We start from the raw sequence: 22,831 nt of genomic DNA on the forward strand, positions 1-22,831 counted from the left end.
TTTTTGGGAGCCTAGCCACGTACGGGACCCCGAAAACCAAGCACTGCCTTCCGGATTTACATATAAAATGCTACAAAAAAAACTGTTAGCGATGGCAGGGATCAGGCCTGACTCTGCGATCGCTGCAGTTATGTGTTTAGTGTTTTGTAAGTGACAGTGATCGATTGATACTGCACTTGGGTGGGCTGGGCAGAGGGGCAAAACGCAGGTGCTAGCAGGTATCTGGGCTGATCCCGCTAACAATGCGTTTTTTGGAACCCTAAACTGCTGGGGACGCTAGTATAGATCTGATCAGATCAGATATTGATCTGTTCAGATTCTATACCACTACGGGAGGTTTATGCTTTGCGTGTGGGTGTTAGCGGTACTGGCACTAACCTAGCGCTGCCTGGGGCGACGCAGACCCTGACCCTAAAACCTAATGGGGGGGGGGGTTTGTGTACCTATGTGTCAGTGTAGTGTTTTGGTGCACTTACTTTTTGTCTTCTCCTCGTAGTCCGGTCAAAAAGACTGCCCGAGGAAAATGACATCACTTCCTCCTTCCTGTGTATACAATACACAGTGGGAGGAAGCTTCTCATTGGCCAGGAGCGATCCAGAGGGGATGGCCAGAAACCAACGGCCATCCCCCTTATCACCGATCGCTCCTGAAGCGAACCGGACCGCCGTATCCAGCGGAAGGGGGTCCGATTGGACCCCCCACCCGCTGGAAGGCAGGCACGTACATGTACGTGCTTGTGCCTGCCTGTGCCATTGCGATTACGTACAATGGCAATACGGTGGTCCTTAAGTGGTTAATTGCTCAGCCGTCTGAGCTTAAAGAGTAACTCCACTTTTGTTGAGAAAAAAACATTCCCCACCGGGTGATCTATATACATTGCAAGGACTTTAACAAACTTTGTTACAGATTCCTACCTTTTATTATTCTTAAGAAATCCCTCTCCGTTTGTCTGTATCCACGTGGTAAGTGAATCTAATAGAAGTGGTTTCATAATTATAAACCAGCCGCTGCACCAGCAGGGCTCTAATGAGGAACGTTGTGGGTTTTGCAACCCTTTAGACGTTGTTTTCTATTGGGATGCCTAAAATCTGACTTGTATCTTAGTGCAGACTTCTGGGAAAATTAGTGAGCCAATCACATAGGCAGGAAATGATGTTTCTGGGGGATGTTCTGTACACAGTCTGTGCAGAGAACACCTCCAGATAGCCATATTGCATTGTAATTTACAGAAAATTACAAAGTTGCAGATTAAAAGGGAAAGGTCATTTTTAATAACTATCAATTACAATATGCCTTGAGTCGCAATGGTATACGATATATATATATATATATATATATATATATATATATATATAACATTTATTTTAATTTTTTCCCCACGAAACAGAAAATTTGACCCCCTTCATGACCAGACCATTTTTTGCTACTTTAACTGGCGATTCTGCAGTCATGCAACGCTGTACCCAAACAAAATTGATGCCTTTTTTTCACACAAAAAAGAGCTTTCTTTTGGCGGTACATGATCACCACTTTTTTTTTTTTTTTTTTTTATATAAACAAAAAAAAACTGAAAAAAATACATATTTTTCAGGACCAGTTAACACCACATGCAGTCCAGTGCATTTTATTTCTGCATAAAAAAACAACAACGCATGGACAGTAGATTATATGGTTTTCAATAGCATAGTTCACACCAGTGTTTGCAGTTCCAGGGCTTTCCAGTGCTATAAAAAAAAAGTATTCCAGTGCATTTTTCCTGCACTGGACTGTACTAGAATTCTGTAAAATGCATTAAAAACGCACTGGAACGTACCAAAAACGCACTGGAACACACAAGTAGTTTTTAGGGGCCAGTTCACACCATAGAAACGCAGTCCAGATGCATTTCAGGTGCTTTTCTGCATGCGCGTTTTCGATGCGTTCTAGTGCATTTTTGATGCAGAACTGGCCCTAAGTGTTTGGTTTGTGTGAAAGTTATATTGCCTACAAATGATGATATATATATATATATATATATATATATATATATATATATATATATATATATATATATATATATATGGAATTTTTTTTTATACTACTAATGATGGCAATCAGCCGACTTATAACTGGACAGTGATAAGGCGGCGATCAATCTGACACTAACTGACTGATGCTGGGGAGGAACCGACTAACCGCCACTGAAATCACCATTGACATTAATACAGTGATCAGTGTTAAAACAAAATAAACACTCTCATTGTACTAATGGCACTGGTTGGGAAGGGGACCATGGGGTTAAATATATGCCTAACTATGTGTAATGTATGTACAGTGTGCTGCTTTTACTAAGTGATCTGTCAGTTTCTCCTGTCTGATTTGCAGGCGCAGCGCCACCTGGCGGCCGCCCACAAGCAGTGCGCACGTGTGTAGGGATGCCGGGGAGGTGCACTATGACGGTGCAATGGGAAGAAAATGGGCCGTGTCTAGCCGCAGCCAATGTCTGCAGTGTTGCTAGGCGCTAGCTCCTACGTATAGGTGGATCAAGGTGTCACTTATTAGAGAGCTCCTTCGGTTGTTCTGGTATTAAACTGCATAGAGCTGAAATGCAGATGTGGCTGGAGAGGGACTCCTGAGCACTTGTAGCCGGGACACTCCATTCTCAGTAAGTGACATTGGCCGTGTGTGGGTGCATGTTCCCGATGTGGGCTGCTGTCATATACAGTGCAGGACAGGGGATCACCCGCTGACAGCCAGCTGGGGGGGGTGTCACCAGGTCCTGTGTGTGGCCTCTGCGGAGTACAGTGTCATGGCAGGCTGGTGCCCAGTGTGAGGGTGGTGTGTGCACATCGGGGTGCCCCTAGTGCTACTTCCACCTGGCTGCCTGCACTGCTGGGGGGCGATCGTGTTAGACGCGCCTGTACACAACAGTGCTGGCGCAGTTATAGGAGCTCCTGTGCTGGGGCCGGTATGTTGTCATCTCTTACTCATCACTGTGCACGATCATGTTGTTTAGCTCCATGCAGGTGACAGATCGGAGCTCTGTGGGGGCAGATCTGTAAGTGGGTAGCAAGCACATACATCAACGCTGCTGTGCGCCTGAGCTGGGGGATCAGGATGACAGCATGCAAATGGAGATGTAGGATAGGAATGACATCAGGCGATTGGAGATGGGAGGGATGAGAATGACTGGCGATTAGAGATGGGGGGGATGAGAATGATTGGAGATGGGGAGGATGAGAATGATTGGAGATGGGGAGGATGAGAATGATTGGAGATGGGGAGGATGAGAATGACTGACGATTGGAGATGGGGGGATGAGAATGATTGGAGATGGGGAGGATGAGAATGACTGGCGATTGGAGATGGGGAGGATGAGAATGACTGGCGATTGGAGATGGGGAGGATGAGAATGACTGGCGATTGGAGATGGGGAGGATGAGAATGACTGGCGATTGGAGATGGGGAGGATGAGAATCACTGGCGATTGGAGATGGGGAGGATGAGAATGACTGGCGATTGGAGATGGGGAGGATGAGAATGACTGGCGATTGGAGATGGGGAGGATGAGAATGACTGGCGATTGGAGATGGGGAGGATGAGAATGACTGGCGATTGGAGATGGGGAGGATGAGAATGACTGGCGATTGGAGATGGGGAGGATGAGAATGACTGGCGATTGGAGATGGGGAGGATGAGAATGACTGACTGGCGATTGGAGATGGGGAGGATGAGAATGACTGACTGGCGATTGGAGATGGGGAGGATGAGAATGACTGACTGGCGATTGGAGATGGGGAGGATGAGAATGACTGACTGGCGATTGGAGATGGGGAGGATGAGAATGACTGACTGGCGATTGGAGATGGGGAGGATGAGAATGACTGACTGGCGATTGGAGATGGGGAGGATGAGAATGACTGACTGGCGATTGGAGATGGGGAGGATGAGAATGACTGACTGGCGATTGGAGATGGGGAGGATGAGAATGACTGACTGGCGATTGGAGATGGGGAGGATGAGAATGACTGACTGGCGATTGGAGATGGGGAGGATGAGAATGACTGACTGGCGATTGGAGATGGGGAGGATGAGAATGACTGACTGGCGATTGGAGATGGGGAGGATGAGAATGACTGACTGGCGATTGGAGATGGGGAGGATGAGAATGACTGACTGGCGATTGGAGATGGGGAGGATGAGAATGACTGACTGGCGATTGGAGATGGGGAGGATGAGAATGACTGACTGGCGATTGGAGATGGGGAGGATGAGAATGAATGACTGGCGATTGGAGATGGGGAGGATGAGAATGACTGGCGATTGGAGATGGGGAGGATGAGAATGACTGGCGATTGGAGATGGGGAGGATGAGAATGACTGGCGATTGGAGATGGGGAGGATGAGAATGACTGACTGGCGATTGGAGATGGGGAGGATGAGAATGACTGACTGGCGATTGGAGATGGGGAGGATGAGAATGACTGACTGGCGATTGGAGATGGGGAGGATGAGAATGACTGACTGGCGATTGGAGATGGGGAGGATGAGAATGACTGACTGGCGATTGGAGATGGGGAGGATGAGAATTACTGGCGATTGGAGATGGGGGGGGGGGGGGAGAATGACTGCAGGTGATTGGGGCTGTGGGATGAGGATGACTGCAGGCGATTGGAGCTGTGGGATGATGATGATAATAGGTGATTGGCGCTGAGGCTTGAGGATGACTGCAGGTAATTAGAGCTGGAAAAACAACAGTAGGTGACTGGGGCTGGGGGAATGAGGATGACAGCAGTTGTTTGGAGCTGGGGGTATAAGTTTCTTGTCGTTCAGATTGGCCGGTTCATACAGGACAGTAGAAGGCCATGACCACCAAATGCTAGATTTCTACAGAGGGTATTTACCAAGAGAGGAGCATATAGATTCTGGAGCAGTTGTTTATGTTAACCAGTCAGCTTCTGTCTTTCATTTTCAAAGCCTAAATGAACATGCTGAAGCTAGAATTGGTCAATATGCACAGCTACGCCAGATTGTGTCTGCTCCAGCTTTATTGTAATGGAGCTTGTGATCTGATTATAACATATATGTGTTGGTTTTTCTTCTTGGGTTGGTGAAGGGCAAGCCCTGCCTCTGTACTGTCTAGCTGACCAGTGACCAGCTGGTGGCCTTGCTCTGTAGATTCAGGGCTTATATGGAACGACAGGCTCTGCTGTGGTGAAGGTTGCTAAATGGTATGTAGCCATGTGACTGCCTTATTTACCAACACATGAAAGGGAGGAGTATTCCTCACCGCCTGCTCTGCTCTAAGGCAGAAGAGGGTTTGTGTACTTGTCTGCGGGTCACAGTACAGCCTGGCTTGTTTACAAGGCTCTGCTCTTCCTGTATTGTAGTATGTCCTTGGTGCAGAGGAGAACATACATGACTAGCCAGGCACGTCTGCTGGTAATCCCCCACCCGTGGGATACATGTGTACAGAAATAGAACGTACATGCTGTGTACACCCGCAAGGGACATCCTCTACACTTATAGAAGGAATTACTTGGGGTTTATTCTTCTTACGTTATACATTGTATATAACTTTATATTACGGTATTATTATTAGTAATCTACAAAATGTATATATCGCCAATATGTTGTACTGTGCTTTACAATATAAAGTTAGAGATAGTAACGTTACTATGAGTTATGGTGGACACACACACACACACACACACACACACACACACACACACACACACAAAAAAATATATATATATTTCTGTTCATGAATGTGATTGTATTTCGATTAATCAGATTATGAGATTACATGGTTAAAACAAAGATGCGATTAATAATCTTCCTATCGTAAGTTACCAATGGATCTTAAAGGGACACTAAGGCCCCTTTTTTCACACTGGGGTGGGAGATATGTCGGCAGTAAAGCGCCGTTATTTTTAGCGGAGCTTTAACGTCGGATTTGCGGTGCTATTCATCCGCTAGCAGGGCGGTTTTACCCCCCGCTAGCAGCCGAGAAAGGGTTGAAAACCCCCACAGAGCGCTTCTGCAGAGGCGCTTTGCCGGCGGCATAGCCACGGTGCTCCATTGGTGAATACACCGCTCCAAAGATGCTGCTTGCAGGACTTTTTTTTTTACCGTCCTGCCAGCGCACCACACCAGTATGAAAGCTCTCGGGGCTTTCACATTGGAGACACAGCAGCGGCTGTTTCAGGGCACTTTGCAGGCGCTATTTTTAGCGATGTAGCGCCTGTAAAGCGCCCCAATGTGAAAGGGGTCTAAAGGTTTGTGTTTTTTCACTGTAATGCATGATATACATTACGGTGAAACAACACCTGTCCGTAATTGCCCCTCCCAGCCCCCCCCTTACCTGAACCCTCGAACTTGTCCCACGGGGACGCCCTGCCTCTCTGCCTGGGGTTCTCAGCTCTTTATTGAATAGATTGATAGCCTCTATGGATGCCGAATGCTGGACTCGGGAGCATGCCCGCAAGGTAACCACCCCGGAGAACTCTTCTCCCAGGGGATTATCTGATGTGGGGAGGAGCCGCAAGAATTGCCGGAGACCCCAGAAAAGTAGGTTTGGGGCCACTGCAAAACGAGCCGCACACTGGAGGTAAGTATGATATGTTTGTTATTTAAAAAAAAAAGACCTAACCTTTAGTGTCCTTTTAACTTCTCCAAATCCACTTCCTTGTGTGTGTGTGTGGCATATAAAGTAAATAGGTTGTCGGCTATAGATCAATTACTGCTATCAGAAGAGATTGATCAACAAAAAAAAAAATCAATCATTTTATTGAAGCTTGTATGGCCACTATTAGGAGGACTCTGCTCACAAGAGCTTAGAATCCGAAGGATTTCATAGATGTCATGATGAATGCCATGTTTGATGAAGGTCATTGATAATGAACAGATCAAATGTTTTCTCCTTTGCTCAGGGAAGTATAGATTGCAAGCAATCAAGGCTGAGTCAAAGTTCAGCTTTTTATATGTGTCTGCTGATAGGAGAACTTCACCTTCATTCCACTTAAACATATAAACAACCAGCATTGTGGTTTTCATAAAGTGGTTGTAAACCCTGTGCTACCATTTTTTACCTACAGGTAAGCCTATAATAAGGCTTACCTGTAGGTACCATTAATATCTCCTCCCCCATCAAACCATTCCGCACATCTATTACCTATTGTACCACCACCCCCTCCCTTTTAGAATGTAAGCTCTACAAGCAGGGCCCTCCTGTCCCTTCTGTATTGTACTGTAATTGTGTTGTCCCCCCCTCTACATTGTAAACTGTTGGCGCTATATAAATCTTGAATAATAATAATAATATCTCCTAAACTTAGACAGTTTAGGAGATATTCACTGTATCCGCACGTGCCGTTTCTTCAGTAGCTGTTCCGTGACCGGCGTCTCCTGCGCGCATGCGCTGGAGTGACATCATCGCAGCTCTGGCGCCAGAGACCACAAACCCAGAAATCACTCTGGGAGACATGTCGCCAGTCAGAGAGGTGTGCGGGGACCGCTGCAACAGTTTCAATCTAAGGTAAGTATTTCATAATGAGCTAGTATGCAATGGATACTAGCTCAATATGACTTTGTCTTGCAGGTTGGTGTGTCTATTAACTTTAAAGAGGAAGTAAAGCCTGATGGGTTTACTTCCTCTTTCATTCCCTGCAAAGGTAAAGCATAATGGACTACGATGCATCGCATAGTAGTCCATTATGTGTCACTTACCTGACACAGGAGCCAGCGAAGTCACCGCTATCCCCTGTAGTCCGGCGCTTCCATCTTCTCGGTGGGTCTCGCTGCTCCGCCGCTGTCATTTGGCGAAGCCGCGATGACGTCACTCCCGCGCATGCGCACGGGAGCCGCCACGCACGGCATATCGACGTTGACGGGTGCCGCGCTCAGTGCGCCTGCGCGCCACTGTCTACGGCGTATGCACCGTAGACAGCGGTGCCTGTCTTTCGGCAAATATCTCCTAAACCGTGTAGGTTTAGGAGATATTTCTTGGACCTACAGGTAAGCCTTAATCTAGGCTTACCTGTAGGTCAAAGTGTGTTGTAAGGGTTTACAACCACTTTAAGACCCCTTTCACACCACACCGCTGATAGCGTCGGCGGTAAAACGCCGCTATTTTTAGCGGCGTTTTACCGCCGGATTTGCGGCGCATTTCGGCCGCTAGCGGGACGCTTTTACCCCCCGCTAGTGGCCGCGAAAGGGTTAAAACCGCCTGCAATACGCCGCAATGGCAGCATTTTGCCGGCGGCATTACAGCGCTGCCCCATTGATTTCAATGGGGAGCAGCGGTGGAGGAGCGGTAAACACACCACTCCTTCACCGCTCCAAAGAAGCTGCTGGCAGGACTTTTTTCTGACGTCCTGCCAGCGCACCGCTGTAGTGTGAAAGTCCTCGGGGCTTTCACACTGCACACAATGGTGCAGCTTCTTTAGGGCGGATTGCAGGCGCTATTTCTAACGCTATAGCGCCTGCAAAACACCCTGGTGTGAAAGGGGTCTTAGAGCCGGTTCACACTGAGGCAGCGCGACTGCCTCAGGCGTTCTGCACACGACTTCAGCAGCGGTTTGCAAAATGACTTCTGTATAGAAGTCAATGCAAGTCGCCTGAAGTCCTCCCCCAAAGTAGTACAGGAACCTTTTTCTAAGTTGGAGCGACTTGAGTCGCTCCTATTAGAACAGTTCCATAGTACAGAAAGGGACGTGACTTGTCAGGCGGCTAAGTCGCCTCAGTGTGAACCAGCTCTAAGGTAGCTTGTGATGTGCTAAGTAACTACAGAAACGGGTAATCAGTGGGTTTGATACTTTGAATGGTGTTTAAAATAAACATTCATTATTTGCATGCATTGCAGGAACAAGCAACATACTTAAAAGAGAAGTACACCTAAAGCTTGTTTGGCCGAACTTCTCTTGTGGATCACAGGAGTGCAGTTCATTATGCACTCCTGCAATCCGTTTTTAGCAGACAGTGGGCTGAAGCTCGCTGTCAGCTGACATCACAGGGCTGGTCCAGGCTGAGGAAAGATGGGAACCATAAGGTCGGGATCCACCCAGATACCTGGACCGGCACCCGGCTCTGCCTCTCAGCGATCCACTGAGAGCCTGAGCTGGCTGCTCCTGCCCCCGGAACTCCGAGAACTGAGCGATCAGCAGTGTTTGATCACTCAGTTCTCAGTCTTAGAGCTGGTGGGGAACAGATGCAGCATTGGACTGATGCTGCATCCACCTAGGTAAGTATTTTCTAAAAAAAATAATAATAATAATTCCCTAACTTCTCTTTTAAAGTAGAACTATAGGGAAAACTTTCTATTTTAGACTTAGGCCCCATTCACACCTGAGCATTTTGTAGCTTGAAGCCTGAAGCTACAAAACGCTGGAGGGGAAAAAAATCAATTATTCTCTTTGGAGATGGTTTTCACATCACGCTCCAAAACGCCTGAAGCCAGAAGAACCAAAACGCCTGAAGCTCAAATGAGTTCTGAAACTTTTTTTTTAGGCAGATTTGGGCATTTTTCTGCTTTTTACATTGGTGACCTTTTGACCTGTACAATATCGTGGCAAAATCACGCGATTTTCTGCCTGAAAACACTACGCTCAGGTGCAGGGGTGGACTGACAACTCATGGGGCCCCTGGGCAATAGGAGATTATGGGGCCCCCAGGCAATCGGAGATTATGGGGCCACACAGTACACAAACACAGTATACAATGGCACAGTATACACAGACATGTTTCTATTGGCTGAGAAGGTACTGGAGAGGTGGGGCAGCTATAATCTCTGGATTTTTAGACCAAAAGGATGTCGGTAAGGGACATTTCAGAGACAGATGTAAAAAAAATACAGATTTTTACATACTGTCCCTGGGTTTACTGAGGCTGGCAACCCTGATGGGGCCCCCTAGTGGCCCGGGGCCCTTGGGCAGTGCCCGAGTGGCCGAATGGTCAGTCTGCCCCTGCTCAGGTGTGAATGGGGCCTTAGGGAGTGTCATAACCCCTGTCAGATTTTTATTATCGACAGCTGTGTCCCATTGCAGAGATTTCCTTTCACTTCCTGTCCCATAGCCAAACAGGAAGTGAGAGGAAATCCCTGCAAATTAAGGGAATTCCTTGGGGACCCCCAGATCACCAGAACTAGTGATTTCCACTCTATAACTTTGCTGGGGATAACCAAAAATGTGGCCCTTTCTTTCACTATTAATGACAATCGTAAACATGACAAATCGAGAGGGAGAATCTCCCTAAGGGGGACACTGATGGCAATAAAAACTGACAGGTGTTCTAATCCATCTGCCTTGCCCTTAGTTATGCTTTAAGTTGGTCATACATGAATTGAAATGTATCCAGTTCAGCAGGGATCAGGCAAATTTTTATCCATGTATGGGCTAGTTGTTTGTACACAAGTCAATCTATCAATCAACTTGTGTACAAACCAGCCTGTTGGGTTTTCCCGAACAATCAGTGCCAATAGCAACACTGATCATTGTATTCTGCCGACAGGGAAGGCTTCCTGCTGGTAGAATACAATAACTCAGTGGGAAGGATTCCTCCATCCACTTCAAATGTGTAACTAGGGGAATTCGCTCATATATGTAATATGAGGACCTACTAAAACTATACAATGAGGCAGTCCCTTGCACTGTTGTTCATAGATCTCAGGCTCAGTTCACACTGCTGCGACATGGGATCCGACTTGTAAGACCCCCCCCCCCCCAAGTCGCATGACATGTCAAATTCAATGTTTTCCTATAAGCTGTCTTACCTGCTACTACTACACAAGTCGCTCCGACTTTTGAATAGGTTCCTGCACTACTTTTGGTCCAACTTTGCAATTTCAGCTCTTGTACAGACTCCTAAATCGCATCCAAGTCAGAAGGAAGTGGAAGGCAGAGTCGTATGACTTCGCCATCGCAGCAGTGCGAACCGAGCCTTAAAGAGATTGTACAATCAGATTGTAATACTAGCCATACACATATAGCATTCTTTCGTTCAGCCCCTGGAATGAACAAAAGAGATATGACAACAATCTGATTGTGCAATCTCTATACTGTCTTTAGCTTTACCAAAGTTATGTAATATGAGGTCTAACCTAAACAGTTTAGTTAGTATCAAATCAGGCAGGTTCCTTGTACTACTACATAGTTGTAGTATGACATTTTTTTGCAGGTAAAAAAAAAATGCATTTACAATTTTACATTTTTTGTTTTTGTGTGTGTTAGGAGCCTGAAAAGCATTGCATCAGCGATCAGCAGATCGCTGGTGTGATGTAGGACTCCTGCAGACTGTAAAGCCCCATACACACTATCAGTTTTTTTGCCGGGTTTTTCCTTAAACCATATGAGGTCAAACCTTAGGAGTTTCAATTTTTATGTAATCAGGCAGGCCCTTGCACTACATGGTTTTGGTAAACCTGAAGGAAAAACTGATAGTGTGTATGGGGCTTTAGGCTATTTTCACACCATGGCATTGGCGGGAAACCGCTTTACGACTTTACCGCAGTTTTTGCAGAGGTTTTCGGCCACTAGGATGCTTTCAACCTCTGCTAACGGCCAAAAAAGGGTTAAAAGCGGCGCTTTGCCGGTGGTACGGCGGCACTGCCCAAACGACCCTGTGTACATGTACTGATAAGATAACAACATAGAAGAGAGTTCAGGGGCAGCTGAAAAAAAAACCCGCACAACTGCTCCTAAATGTCCATTTACCAGCAGCAGTGTACTTGAGGCCTTATGTTCTCAAAGCTAAACTTATCCTTTAAAGGAAATTGTACAATCAGATTGTATAGCATATAATCCCTCCATCCATGCTAACCAGAGTGGATGAAGGGATCCCCCCTGCTGGATATTGAATTGACACCCAGCCCCTGCAGCTGTGAAAATACCCAAAGTATGATTGCAGCTTGTTGATTCACCCTGGGTTCACACTGATACGATGCGGGAACCAGCGTGATTATGGCGCCGATTCCTGCATCGCTCCTCTCCCGCAGGCAGTTCACACTGTTTTTTGCGAACCGCTGTGGGTGTCTTTAACAAAGTTATTGACACCCACAGTTTAATTCACAGATCGCGGTGCGAACTGTGAACTCGCACAGGAATCGGATTGAGTAGGTGAGAACACCCATGCAATCTGATTCCAGTGCAGGGGAAAAACATGTCCCATGCGATTTTCTGTGCGAATCCAATGCGAGTTCAGTTATACAACTGTATGGCTGAACACGCATTGCTCAGAGATCGCATGTGATCTGCACCTGCAGCGTGGGTGTGAACCCGAGCTTGGTGCTTTTCAGCTGACAATTTGTGCATGGTAACGTATATGCATAGATGTGAATGGACCGTTTCCTTTTTTTATATTAAACTGCAACACATACCTGCGACATATGTTTTTTTTTTCTTCAATGGGTGATTTCCATTAACTTTCTGTCCTAATGGCCACACAGTGAAGTGGGGAGAAATCTCTGAATACTAGCCACCCCCATGCATTGGTTAAGGTGCATGGCGCAACAGCATGCAGTTCATTGTGGTGCGATTTTACAAAAGGGTCAGGGACTTCTATCCCTGTGAGTAGGGCACCCTACTGAAATGAATAGGCTGCCCTGCAAGCGATGCACGAGAAAGTGGGTAAAACACGTGTACATGCAGTAATGTGAACCAAGCCTTATGCTGTGTACACACGATCGGAATTTCAGCCAGCAAAAGACCGATAAGAGCTTTTCATCGCAAAATGCGATCGTGTGTATGCTCCATCGGAATTTAGCTGGCCAAATTCCCGCCAGCAAAAATTTGAGAACATGTTCTCAATTTTTCAGATGGAAAAACTTTCTATTGGAAATTCCGATCGTGTGTATGGAATTCCGACATGCAAAAACTCACGCATGCTCCACTTCAACTACGAGATGGAAGCTATTGGCTACTGGGTATTGAACTTCCTTTTTCTAGGCCCGTCGTACATGTTGTATGTCACCGCGCTCTTAACGGTCGGAATTTGGTGTGACCGTGTGTACGTAAGACAACTTGAGCGAAATCCTGTCGGAAATTCCATCGGGGAAACCATCAGAGCTTTTTCCGATAGAGTCCAGATATAATCACTGTATGAAAAGAAAATATTTGGAGAAATATGCAGATATATATACTGCAAAGGCTCGTTTACACGTGAGCCTGTCATTGCCACCCCTCTGAAAAGCATTCTGCGGTGGATTGCTTTTTTGAGAGGTAATATGTCATCTCTGTACAGCATGTTTTAAGCATTAATAGCTGATTGCTTTGCATCTGAGTGCATTGCATGTCCCATTCACCTGAATAGGATGCGATTAGTGGCAATATTGCCTGACAAATGCAACACGTGGTTGAAGTTTTGCCACTGGCAGCACCGTGTACTAACATGGCCGCTGGTCATGTTTACTTGTGGCATAGCAGTTGGGGAGTGGTAAAACCAAGGCCAAACCTCTTGGTTTTACCGCCCGCTTGTGTACATTTAGGCTTCTATCATTCTCTAAGCAAAGTTTGTCAGGAATTTCTGTTCTGATTCCAGCTCTATAGTAAATAGTATACAATGTCAGCCTGCATTGTATTGGTGATGCGTAGCATTGTGTTTCTTCATGCTGAAAGGTCAATAGTCCCAAAAGGCAAACAACGCACTGCCCTTCTGTAAATATTCTCAGATAAAACACCATGATTAAAACAGTTGGCCTAGACTAAACACTAACGTGTTTACTGAAATAATCCCAGTTTTATTTTTATCCATTGTTGGATTTCAATCAGTCCAGTTATTTCACCCTTTTTATATTGTGGTACCTCTGTAGTAATCCAGTGACCTGTTATGTAAATATATATATATATATATATATATATATATATATTATACACACCCACACAATGTTTGTCAGTCTGTATGGAACTTGCAATGTATCAAGATGTTAGTGCATGGCCAGAACAGAACTTCCTGTTAGTTTCTTTTTGTTACACAAGCATGTACTTGTGTTTACATAAGGTAGGCCAATGTAAGGCCCGACAGCAAGGCACGCAGGACAATTATTCAGCTGCTCCTAGGGAAGTCTCCTTCCATTTATTTTTTTTGTATTTATTTATTTAGTTCCTCATGCCTTTAAACACCCCTGCGTGTTAACCTATATGTCCAAGCACGCATAGGCCGGGCCACTGATAAATCGGTACAGCCAGCCCTGCTATACTGGGCCCAGGCCCCATCAGCACGAAAGGGGGGCCCAGGCACCTGCCAAGCAGGAGGGCCGGTGTTGTGTCGAATACTGTCCCCCGTCGTATAGTGTCCTCCCTGTAGTGCGCATGCACAGTACGGAAGACAAGGAGACTCCAAAAGTCTCTGAAGATAAACGGTGCCTGCGCACTGAGTCCAGGTTCAAGCCTAACCATCCTAGTGGACATAGAGATAGTATAAAAAATTGCAGAGGGAAGCGAGGCCGTGCCCAATGCGTGGTGAACGAAGCAAGCCCGCGAGGGGCCCTGTTACTAAGTGCTACCGTATATCCACTGGGATGGTGGGGCTTCAACCTGGACTCGGTGCGCAGGCGCCGTTCATCTTCTGCGACTTTTAGAATCTCCTTGTCTTCTGTACTGCGCAAGCGCTGCGCAGTACAGGGTGGACACTATCCGATGGGGGGACAGTTTTTGGCAGAACACCGGCCGTACTGTCTTATTGCAGACACCAACCCTCTTCTGCCCCCCCCCCCCCCCCCCCTGCAGCTTCTTTTCTTTCTCCCTCTGGCTGCACTGCAGAGGGATTGGTCCTAGCACATGTGCCCCTTCCATCTGCTGTCCGGACTCCTGTGCCCCATTCCCCCAAAGCACTTCTTGCTTCCCATCTCTCTTCTTCTTCTGCCGGAAGCTGCTATGGACACACAGGGGGATGTTTCAGTATAGAGAGTGGGAGAAGGGGCCAGTGTCATTAACTGGCCCCTTACTTTCTGAATAACCACAGTGAGCAGTCGGTACCAATTACTCCTGTGTCTGTTTATCACCGAAGCATAGTAAATTGTGTTTACTATGCTTCAGTGTGTGAGCAGGAAGCCTCATAGCACTTCCTGTTCATTTATCTGTGCAGCAGAGGCCTAATAAATATATGCCCTCAGTCACTTTCAGCTGGAGGTGGCGCTGTCAAGTAGGCTGTATGGAGCCACCCGTAATTTCCAACAGCAGCTCTGCACATAGGCGCTTAGAGGCAGAAACAAACCCCACAGTCAATGCATCCATGAACAGCGACGTTTGGCAGAAAAAAAACGCATGAATGCATGTAAACTTAAGTGCTTATTCTGGCCAATGAAGTTAATTAACACCCAAGCATTTGATGCGTCGAAATGTGTTACACGCGTTTACAAGCGTAATAGCTTTTTTTTTCTGCCAAAACTCTGCTGCCAAGAGAAAAGGAGTCTAGGAGAGTTGGCAAAATGTCCAGTGTGCATGAGGCCTGAGGCTGATGACACGCAGGCGATTCTGTCACCAGAGACAAATCGCCGGCAACAGGATTGCTACAAAGGCTACGTGGTGCTTTGCTGCTGGCCTGAGCTCTGCTGAATCTCCATTACTAGTGCTGGGAGCAACATATGATTGTAGGAAAGACGATCATTTGATATGATCGTTAAAGTGTTACTAAACCCAGTAATATGAAAATAGCTCATCCCCCCCCCCCCCCCATATATATATATCTTATTTTTTGATTAAAATACTGCCACTACAGTGGATATAAAAAGTCTACACACCACTATTAAAATGTCAGGTTTCTGTGATGTGAAAAAAGGAGACAAAGATAAATAATTTCAGAACTTTTTTCCACCTTTTTAACCACTTACGGACCGCCCGCTGCAGTTTTACGGCGGCTGTTTGGAGGAGGATATCGTTGTTATGGCAGCAGCTAGCTTCTTCGGCGGGCGGTCCGCTACGAGATAAAAGTGGTTTCTGCGGCGGATTCTGCGCAAGATCACTTGCCCCCCCCCCCCCCGCCGCGATCCAGTGACCTCCGCTGCTGTCGACGGCTCCAGTAAGGAGGCGATCACATCCTGTCTCCTGTCTCCTGTCAGGTATTTAGATGAGTGAGTGGAAGATGGCCCCCACCCGTCTCCATACAATTGCTGGGAGTAAGCGACGTCAAAACGTCAGTTCCGCTCACAGCTCTTAAAAGGGACATTTTTAAAAAAAATGATTTTCTAAATAATTTTCTAGCAAAAAAAAACTTTTAAATACCAAAGTCTCAAAACGAGGCTGGTCCTTAAGTGGTTAATGTGCCCTATAAACTGTACTCAATTGAACTCAATTGAACAAAAACTGCATTCTTTTAGGAGGGGGAAGTAAAACTAAAAAAATTAAATAATGTGGTTGCATAAGTGTGCACACCCTCTTATAACTGGGGATGTAGCTGTGATCAGAATTAAGCAGTCCCATTCAAACTCGTGTTAAATAGGAGTCAGCACACACCTGCCATCATTTTAGAGTGCCTCTGATTAACCCCAAATGCTGTTCTAGTAGGTTTTTCCTGACATTTTCTTAGTCATATCCTACAGCAAAAGTCATGGTCCGCAGAGACCTACCAAAGCCTCAGAGGGATCTCATTGTTAAAAGGTATCAGTCAGGAGAAGGGTACCAAAGAATTTCAAAGGCATTAGATATACCATGGAACACAGTGAAGACAGTCCTCATCAAGTGTTGAAAATATGGCACAACAGTGACATTACCAAGAACTGGACATCCCTCCAAAATTGCTGAAAAGACGAGAAGAAAACTGGTCCGGGAGGCAGCCAAGAGGCCTACAGCAACATTAAAGGAGCTGCAGGAATATCTGGTAAGTACTGGCTGTGTGGTACATGTGACAACAATCTCGTATTCTTCATATTTCTGGCCTATGGGATAGCGTGGCAAGTCGGAAGCCCTTTCTTACTAAGAAAAACATCCAAGCCTGGCTAAATTTTGCAAAAAACACATCTGAAGTTCCCCAAAAGCATGTGGGAAAATATGTTATGGTCTGATGAAACCAAGGTTAAACTTTTTTGACTAGAATTCCGAAAGATAGGGTTGGAGCAAAAAAAATACTGCACATCATCGAAAGAACACCATACCCACCGTGAAGCATGCTGGTGGCAACATAATGCTTTGGGGCTTTGCTTCAGCAGGAACGGGGGCCTTAGTCAAGGTAGAGGGAATTGTGAACAGTTCCAAATACCAGTCAATATTGGCACAAAACCTTCAGAGCCGGTTCACACCAAGGCGACTCATCAGGCGACTTAGCCGCCTGAAAAGTCGAGTCCCTCTCTGTGCAATGGAACCGTTCTAATCGGAGTGACTCAAGTTGCTCCGACTTAGAAAAAGGTTCCTGTAGGACTTTGACTTCTATACAGAAGTCATTTTGCAAGCCGCCGCTAAAGTCGGATCCCCGTCGCCTGAGGCAGTCGCGCTGCAAGTCGTGCCGCCTCAGTGTGAACCGGGTCTTAGGCTTCTGCTTGAAAGCTGAACATGAAGAGGAACTTCGCCTTTCAGCATTAGAACATACATCCAAATCAACAAAGGAATTGCTTCACCAGCAGAGCCCAGACCTGAATCTGATTTTAAAATCTGTGGGGTGATCTGGAGATGCTCTCGCAATCTGACAGATTTGGACTGTTTTTGCAAAGAAGAGCGAGCAAATATTGGCAAGTCAAGATGTGCCATGCTGATAGGCTCTTACCCAAAAAGAGTGCTGTAATAATAAAATCCAAAAGGTGCTTCAACAAAGTATTAGTTTAAGGGTGTGCACACTTATGCAACCATATTATTTTTATTTTACTTCCCTCCACCTAAAATATTCCAGTTTGTTGTTCAACTGGGTTGTACAGTTTATAGGTCACATTAAAGGTGGAAAAAATCTGAAATGATTTATCTTTGTCTCATTTTTTTACATCACGGAGACCTGACATTTTAACAGGGGTGTGTAGACTTTTCATACCCACTGTGTATACCTTTTTGGATGATTTGTATACCATGGTTGCATTATAAACTGCATAGTTTCTCCTGGTCTGAGCGTTCAGGAAGGAGAAGATTTTCACTGCAGCCTGAATACACGCCCACATATGTGATGTCAATATCATGTGACCTGCCTATCTCTGAGAACAAGAAACTGTTCTCTCCAGCATAAAAGACACAACTGAGCATGTACAGGTCTGCTACTCTGCCTGTGTTAGCTGGACTTCCCCAGATAGACAGTGCATGATGCGGAGGATCTATGCATACCAGATAAAACAGCCTTTTTACACAATGCAATGGATTAACCCCTTAAGTTCCACAGTAAGTATAACAAACATGTTATGCTGCATATACAGACTGATTTTACTGTTGTGGGTTTAGTAACACTTTAAGTGTATGGCTTTTCAATTTTTCAATCATAGTTCAAGTACATCTATTGACAATACGATCGTGTGTGTGTGTGTGTGTGTGTGTGTGTGTGTGTGTGTATATATATATATATATATATATATATATATGGCCACCACCATTAGCTCCAGTTCACACCAGCGCAACTTGCCATGTGTTTTGACAGTTCCAAATCACATGGCAAGCCGCACCCCATTGCCGGCAAAAGAACCGTTCATATCGCCGTGACTCATACTCATGACGCAGCAATTCTGAAAAAGATTTCTGCACTACTTCTTAGGCCTCTTTCACACGGGGCGGATAAGTAATGATCCACCCCGTGATGATCCGCTCGCTCAGTGGGGATCGCCCTGTCAGCTCTCCGCTCTCCTCTATGGGGATCGGATGAGCACGGACCGTGTGTCCGTGTTCATCCGATCCGCTCTGCAGACGGATAGAAACATAGGATTTTCCTCCGTCTGCAGAATCGGACTGTTGCGGAGGCGGAGGAAATCGGGTGTCTGCGGATGTTCATCCGCAGACACCCGCTATCCCATAGGGATGAATGTATGCCCATATTTCATCCGCAAACGGATGGATGAAATACGGACATATCATCCGCATGTGTGAAAGGGGCCTTACCGATTTCATTGTGACTTGCATAGATTTCTGTTAAATGAAGTTGACAATTGGCCTGGTCGGGAAGGGGGCAAATCCTTCCGGGGCTGAAGTGGTTAACACTGTTCTGCTGCTCACTGCAGGCAATAATTCATAATGGTGCACACTACTTAATTCTGTATTACATCGTACCATTCATCACAAGTGTCTAGTGTGTCTGGCCAGTTGTCCCCTATCTTATTAAGATTTAAGATAGAACCACTTGGCAAAGTGTTTGGCTGAACGTCAGAATGACCTAATCTGTGTATATAGTGTTTGCTAGTGCTGCAGATATGCATAGTGCATTTCATTTTTGCTGATTTGGGGGCACATTTCAATCAGTTACTGATAAACTGGATGAAATTTAAGTTTTTGATGGCCCTGTCAGTCCTCCTGCCTGACATCTGTCAATTGTTTAAGTCAAAGGAGCTGGGTAGAAAATTGTAAGCCAAACAGCGGCTGCATTAAATCAGATGCAGCCACTGCTTGGGTGCTCTGACAGCCCCAAGAGCTGACTGTCTGTCTGAATACAGTAGCTGGCAATAATGATTTCTTTCTCCACACTGTTTAATGGGGGAAATAAAGTGATTTCTCCCATTCAGTCTGCGGGGCTCGAGGAGAGAAATCTTAAAGTATATCTAAAGGCAAACCCCTTTTATTTTTTTTAAGCTTTTGAAGTTTTGGATAGTGTGCAGAGGCATTATAACACATGTCAGTTTTTATTGTTGTGTCCTGTTAAGGAGATTCACCCTCCTTTTTTGTGTCCTGTTTACCCATTATCATTGAAAGTAAAAGAAAATCTCACTCCAGCAGTGGCGACCCGTCCATAAGGGGCACCGTACCCCCCCCCCCATCCATGCTTGCGGCTCCCTAATCTACATGCAGGGTGCCGGTGTTCTGACATATAGTGTCCGGCCATCTAGAATTGTCCACCCCGTACTGTGCAGGCGCAGCCCTTGTGCAGTACGTAGCAGAAGGAGATCGTAAAATCTCCGAAAAATCTCTGCCGTGGGTCGAGGTGCAAGCCCCACCATCCAAGTGGACATAGGGCTGTACATATTAGAGGGCCCCTCGTGGGCTCGCTTCGCTCGCCACACTTCGCTTGCCGCGCTTGGCTCTTTTTATTCTAATGTCCACTTGGATGGTGGGGCTAGAACCTGGACTCACGGCGCAGGCACCGTTCATCTTCGGCTATTTTCGGAATGTAGTTGTCCAGTGTGCATGCGCAGTACACAGTGGACACTATCCGATGGGGTACATTATGTGACACATGGATTCCAATGGAGGGTTGTTTTTTGTTTTTCCTTTTTTGAAGCACGTCATTAGAGCCTGAGGCTCTAATAGGCTTCAAAAAAGGATGGGCTCAGGGCACAGAGCACTGCGTCCTGAGCCCACCAACTTGTGTGACAATTGCGAATGAATATTATATATTATCTTCCTTATTTTCCTCCCGGCCAATCAGGAAGCGGGTCCAGAGACCCATCACCCAATTGGCTGATAGCAGAGGCGATCCTATTGGCTGCCTAAGAAGAGGGAGGAGACACACGGTGGAAGCCGACATGATGCCTTGGAGGTGGAGATGCACAGGAAGTCACCGCCGGGAGGAGTACTGCCCACGATGGGGTAAGTGTGGGGCCACCGACTGCTGGGGGGTGTGGGAGACCTGACCGACCGGGGTGGGAGGGGTGGCTGTGGGTGCATTGTTTCAGCCACCACTGAATTCCAGCGACTAAAGAGAGACATTGCCATTGTGGGAATGGGTGAAGTCTGCTTTAGGAAATCTTGCCTAAAGTCTTGGACCTCTTGCACACAGCCATAATACTTTACTGACTTTTATATATAGGATCTTGCTGGCACAAAGATGCCCTGAAACATACTTTTTCTTTTGGCTCTGAACACATAGACATCAATGCATGGCTGCAAACTCAGCATGCGTGTGTTTTTTGTTTTTTTTAGAGAGTCTAGTTACTAAGCTGATGATGTTTGCATCATTTCCTAGTCAATTTTCCTTTATGGAAGTCAAGTTCTGATGCTGTCAGTGTGTACATTGATTAGGAGATCATCATGCCTTACAGCATTATTGTGCTCCCAACTTAAAAAAATTGATCCTATCCTGATTTTATCCTTGGGTGGTGGTGTTTTTATTTTTTATAGTGTGATGGGGTTAGTAGAAGCTCAGTCTTATTTATTGCTGTCTGTCCCCATTTTGGAAGATTTCTTCTTACTTCCTCTATTTTGATGGGTATTTGTGGTAAAGAAGTGAAAGAAAATCTCCTCACTTCCTATCTATTTGATGGGTGTAGGACAGAATAAGAAGCAAGGGGACATTTTCCTTTACCTGTTACTTATCTGATGGCCATTAGAAGCAGATCTTCTAAAAATGACACAGGCAGCAACCCTTGTCAGACTTTTATTGTTGTCTGTGTCTGCCCCACCCTGAGGCTTAAAATATATCTGGGCAGTTACTACAAACCAATGCTTGTCATCCAACCATATATGTTTGTGTGACAAAGGTGTACAATTCCAGAGTTAAACTATTACCTTATATCTTTGTATGCCGCGTCCATTTAAGTATTTACAGTATCTCACAAAAGTGAGTACATCCCTCACATTTTTGTAAATATTTTATTATATCTTTTCATGTGACAACACTGTAGAAATTACACTTTTCTACAATGTAAATTAGTGAGTGTACAGTTTGTATAACAGTGTAAATTTACTGTCCCTTCAAAATAACTCAAAACACAGCCATGAATGTCTAAACCGCTGGCAACAAAAGTGAGTACACCCCTAAGTGAAAATGTCCAAATTGGGCCCAATTAGCCATTTTCCCTTCCCGGTGACGTGTTAGTGTTACAAGGTCTCAGGTGTGAATGGAGAACAGGTATGTTAAATTTGGTTTTATCTCTCTCACTCACTTACTGGTCACTGGAAGTTCAACAAGGCACCTCATGGCAAAGAACTCTCTGAGGATCTGAAAAAAAGAATTGTTGCTCTGCATAAAGATGGCATAGGCTATAAGAAGATTGCCAAGGCCCCGAAACTGAGCTGCAGCACCGTGGCCAGGACGGTGATATATTTTGGGACCAGTGATATTTATACAGCGATCAGTGCTATTAAAATACACTGATTGCTGTATAAATCACACTGGCAGGGAAGGGGTTCACACTAGGGGATGATCAAGGGGTTACGTGTTCCCCGGGAGGTGTTTCTAACTTTGGCGGGGGGGAGTGGACTGACTGGAGGAGGAGACATCGCTGTTACTGATCACTAGGAACAGACTATCTCTCTCTACTCCCCTGTCAGAATGGGGATCTGTTTGTTTACATTGACAGATCCCCCTTCCGGCTCTCTGTGGAGTTATTGCAAGTGGCCGGCGCTGGTCATGCTCCAGTGCCGTGCGCACGCGCCCACTGTATCTATTGCACAAACCGACGTACAGCTACGGCGATTCGTGCAATAGCGCCAACCTGCCACAGTATAATGACGGCAGGTGGTTGGCAAGTGGTTTAAAGTAAAAAATGTCTCAGTATTTGTATCGCCCTCTCCTCCCTTAAACACTTGAATCCTCACTAGATCCAGTGCTGTGCTCATCTTCAGCGGGCTGTCTCCCTGTCCTCCCTTCTCACAGGACAGAGAAGCAGCAGCAGGAGCCATTGGCTCCTTTTACTGGCTTGATTGCCAGATGAAAATAGAAGAAGCAATGCCTAAAAAAAGAAAACGAATGCAGCCACCATGTCAAAGATTTGTTAAGCTTCAATGTAATAAATATATAAATGTTTGCTTTTGGGTTTAATACTGCTTTAACAAAATTGTAGTGGCTAAGATGTCAAACTATGGCTAAATAA

General features: G+C 45.8%; 1 protein-coding gene across 2 annotated transcripts in view; it reads left to right on the forward strand.

Annotated features, from left to right (window-relative positions):
* Positions 1 to 2,487: 2,487 nt before the first annotated feature.
* YPEL2 (yippee like 2) overlaps positions 2,488 to 22,831 on the forward strand; it is a 111,148-nt gene continuing 90,804 nt past the window's right edge. Inside the window, exons 1-2 of one of the 2 annotated variants that reach the window (XM_077482099.1) lie at positions 2,488 to 2,644; positions 20,446 to 20,606. The gene's annotated coding sequence lies outside the window, so the exon portion shown is untranslated. The remainder of the gene's footprint in view (positions 2,645 to 20,445; positions 20,607 to 22,831) is intronic. The other variant, XM_077482098.1, reaches the window with a different exon arrangement.

This window comes from Lithobates pipiens, unplaced genomic scaffold, assembly GCF_037356315.1.
Source record: "Lithobates pipiens isolate NorthernLeopardFrog02 unplaced genomic scaffold, aLitPip1_a1.2 Scaffold_16, whole genome shotgun sequence".
In the NCBI taxonomy this organism is placed as follows: domain Eukaryota; kingdom Metazoa; phylum Chordata; class Amphibia; order Anura; family Ranidae; genus Lithobates; species Lithobates pipiens.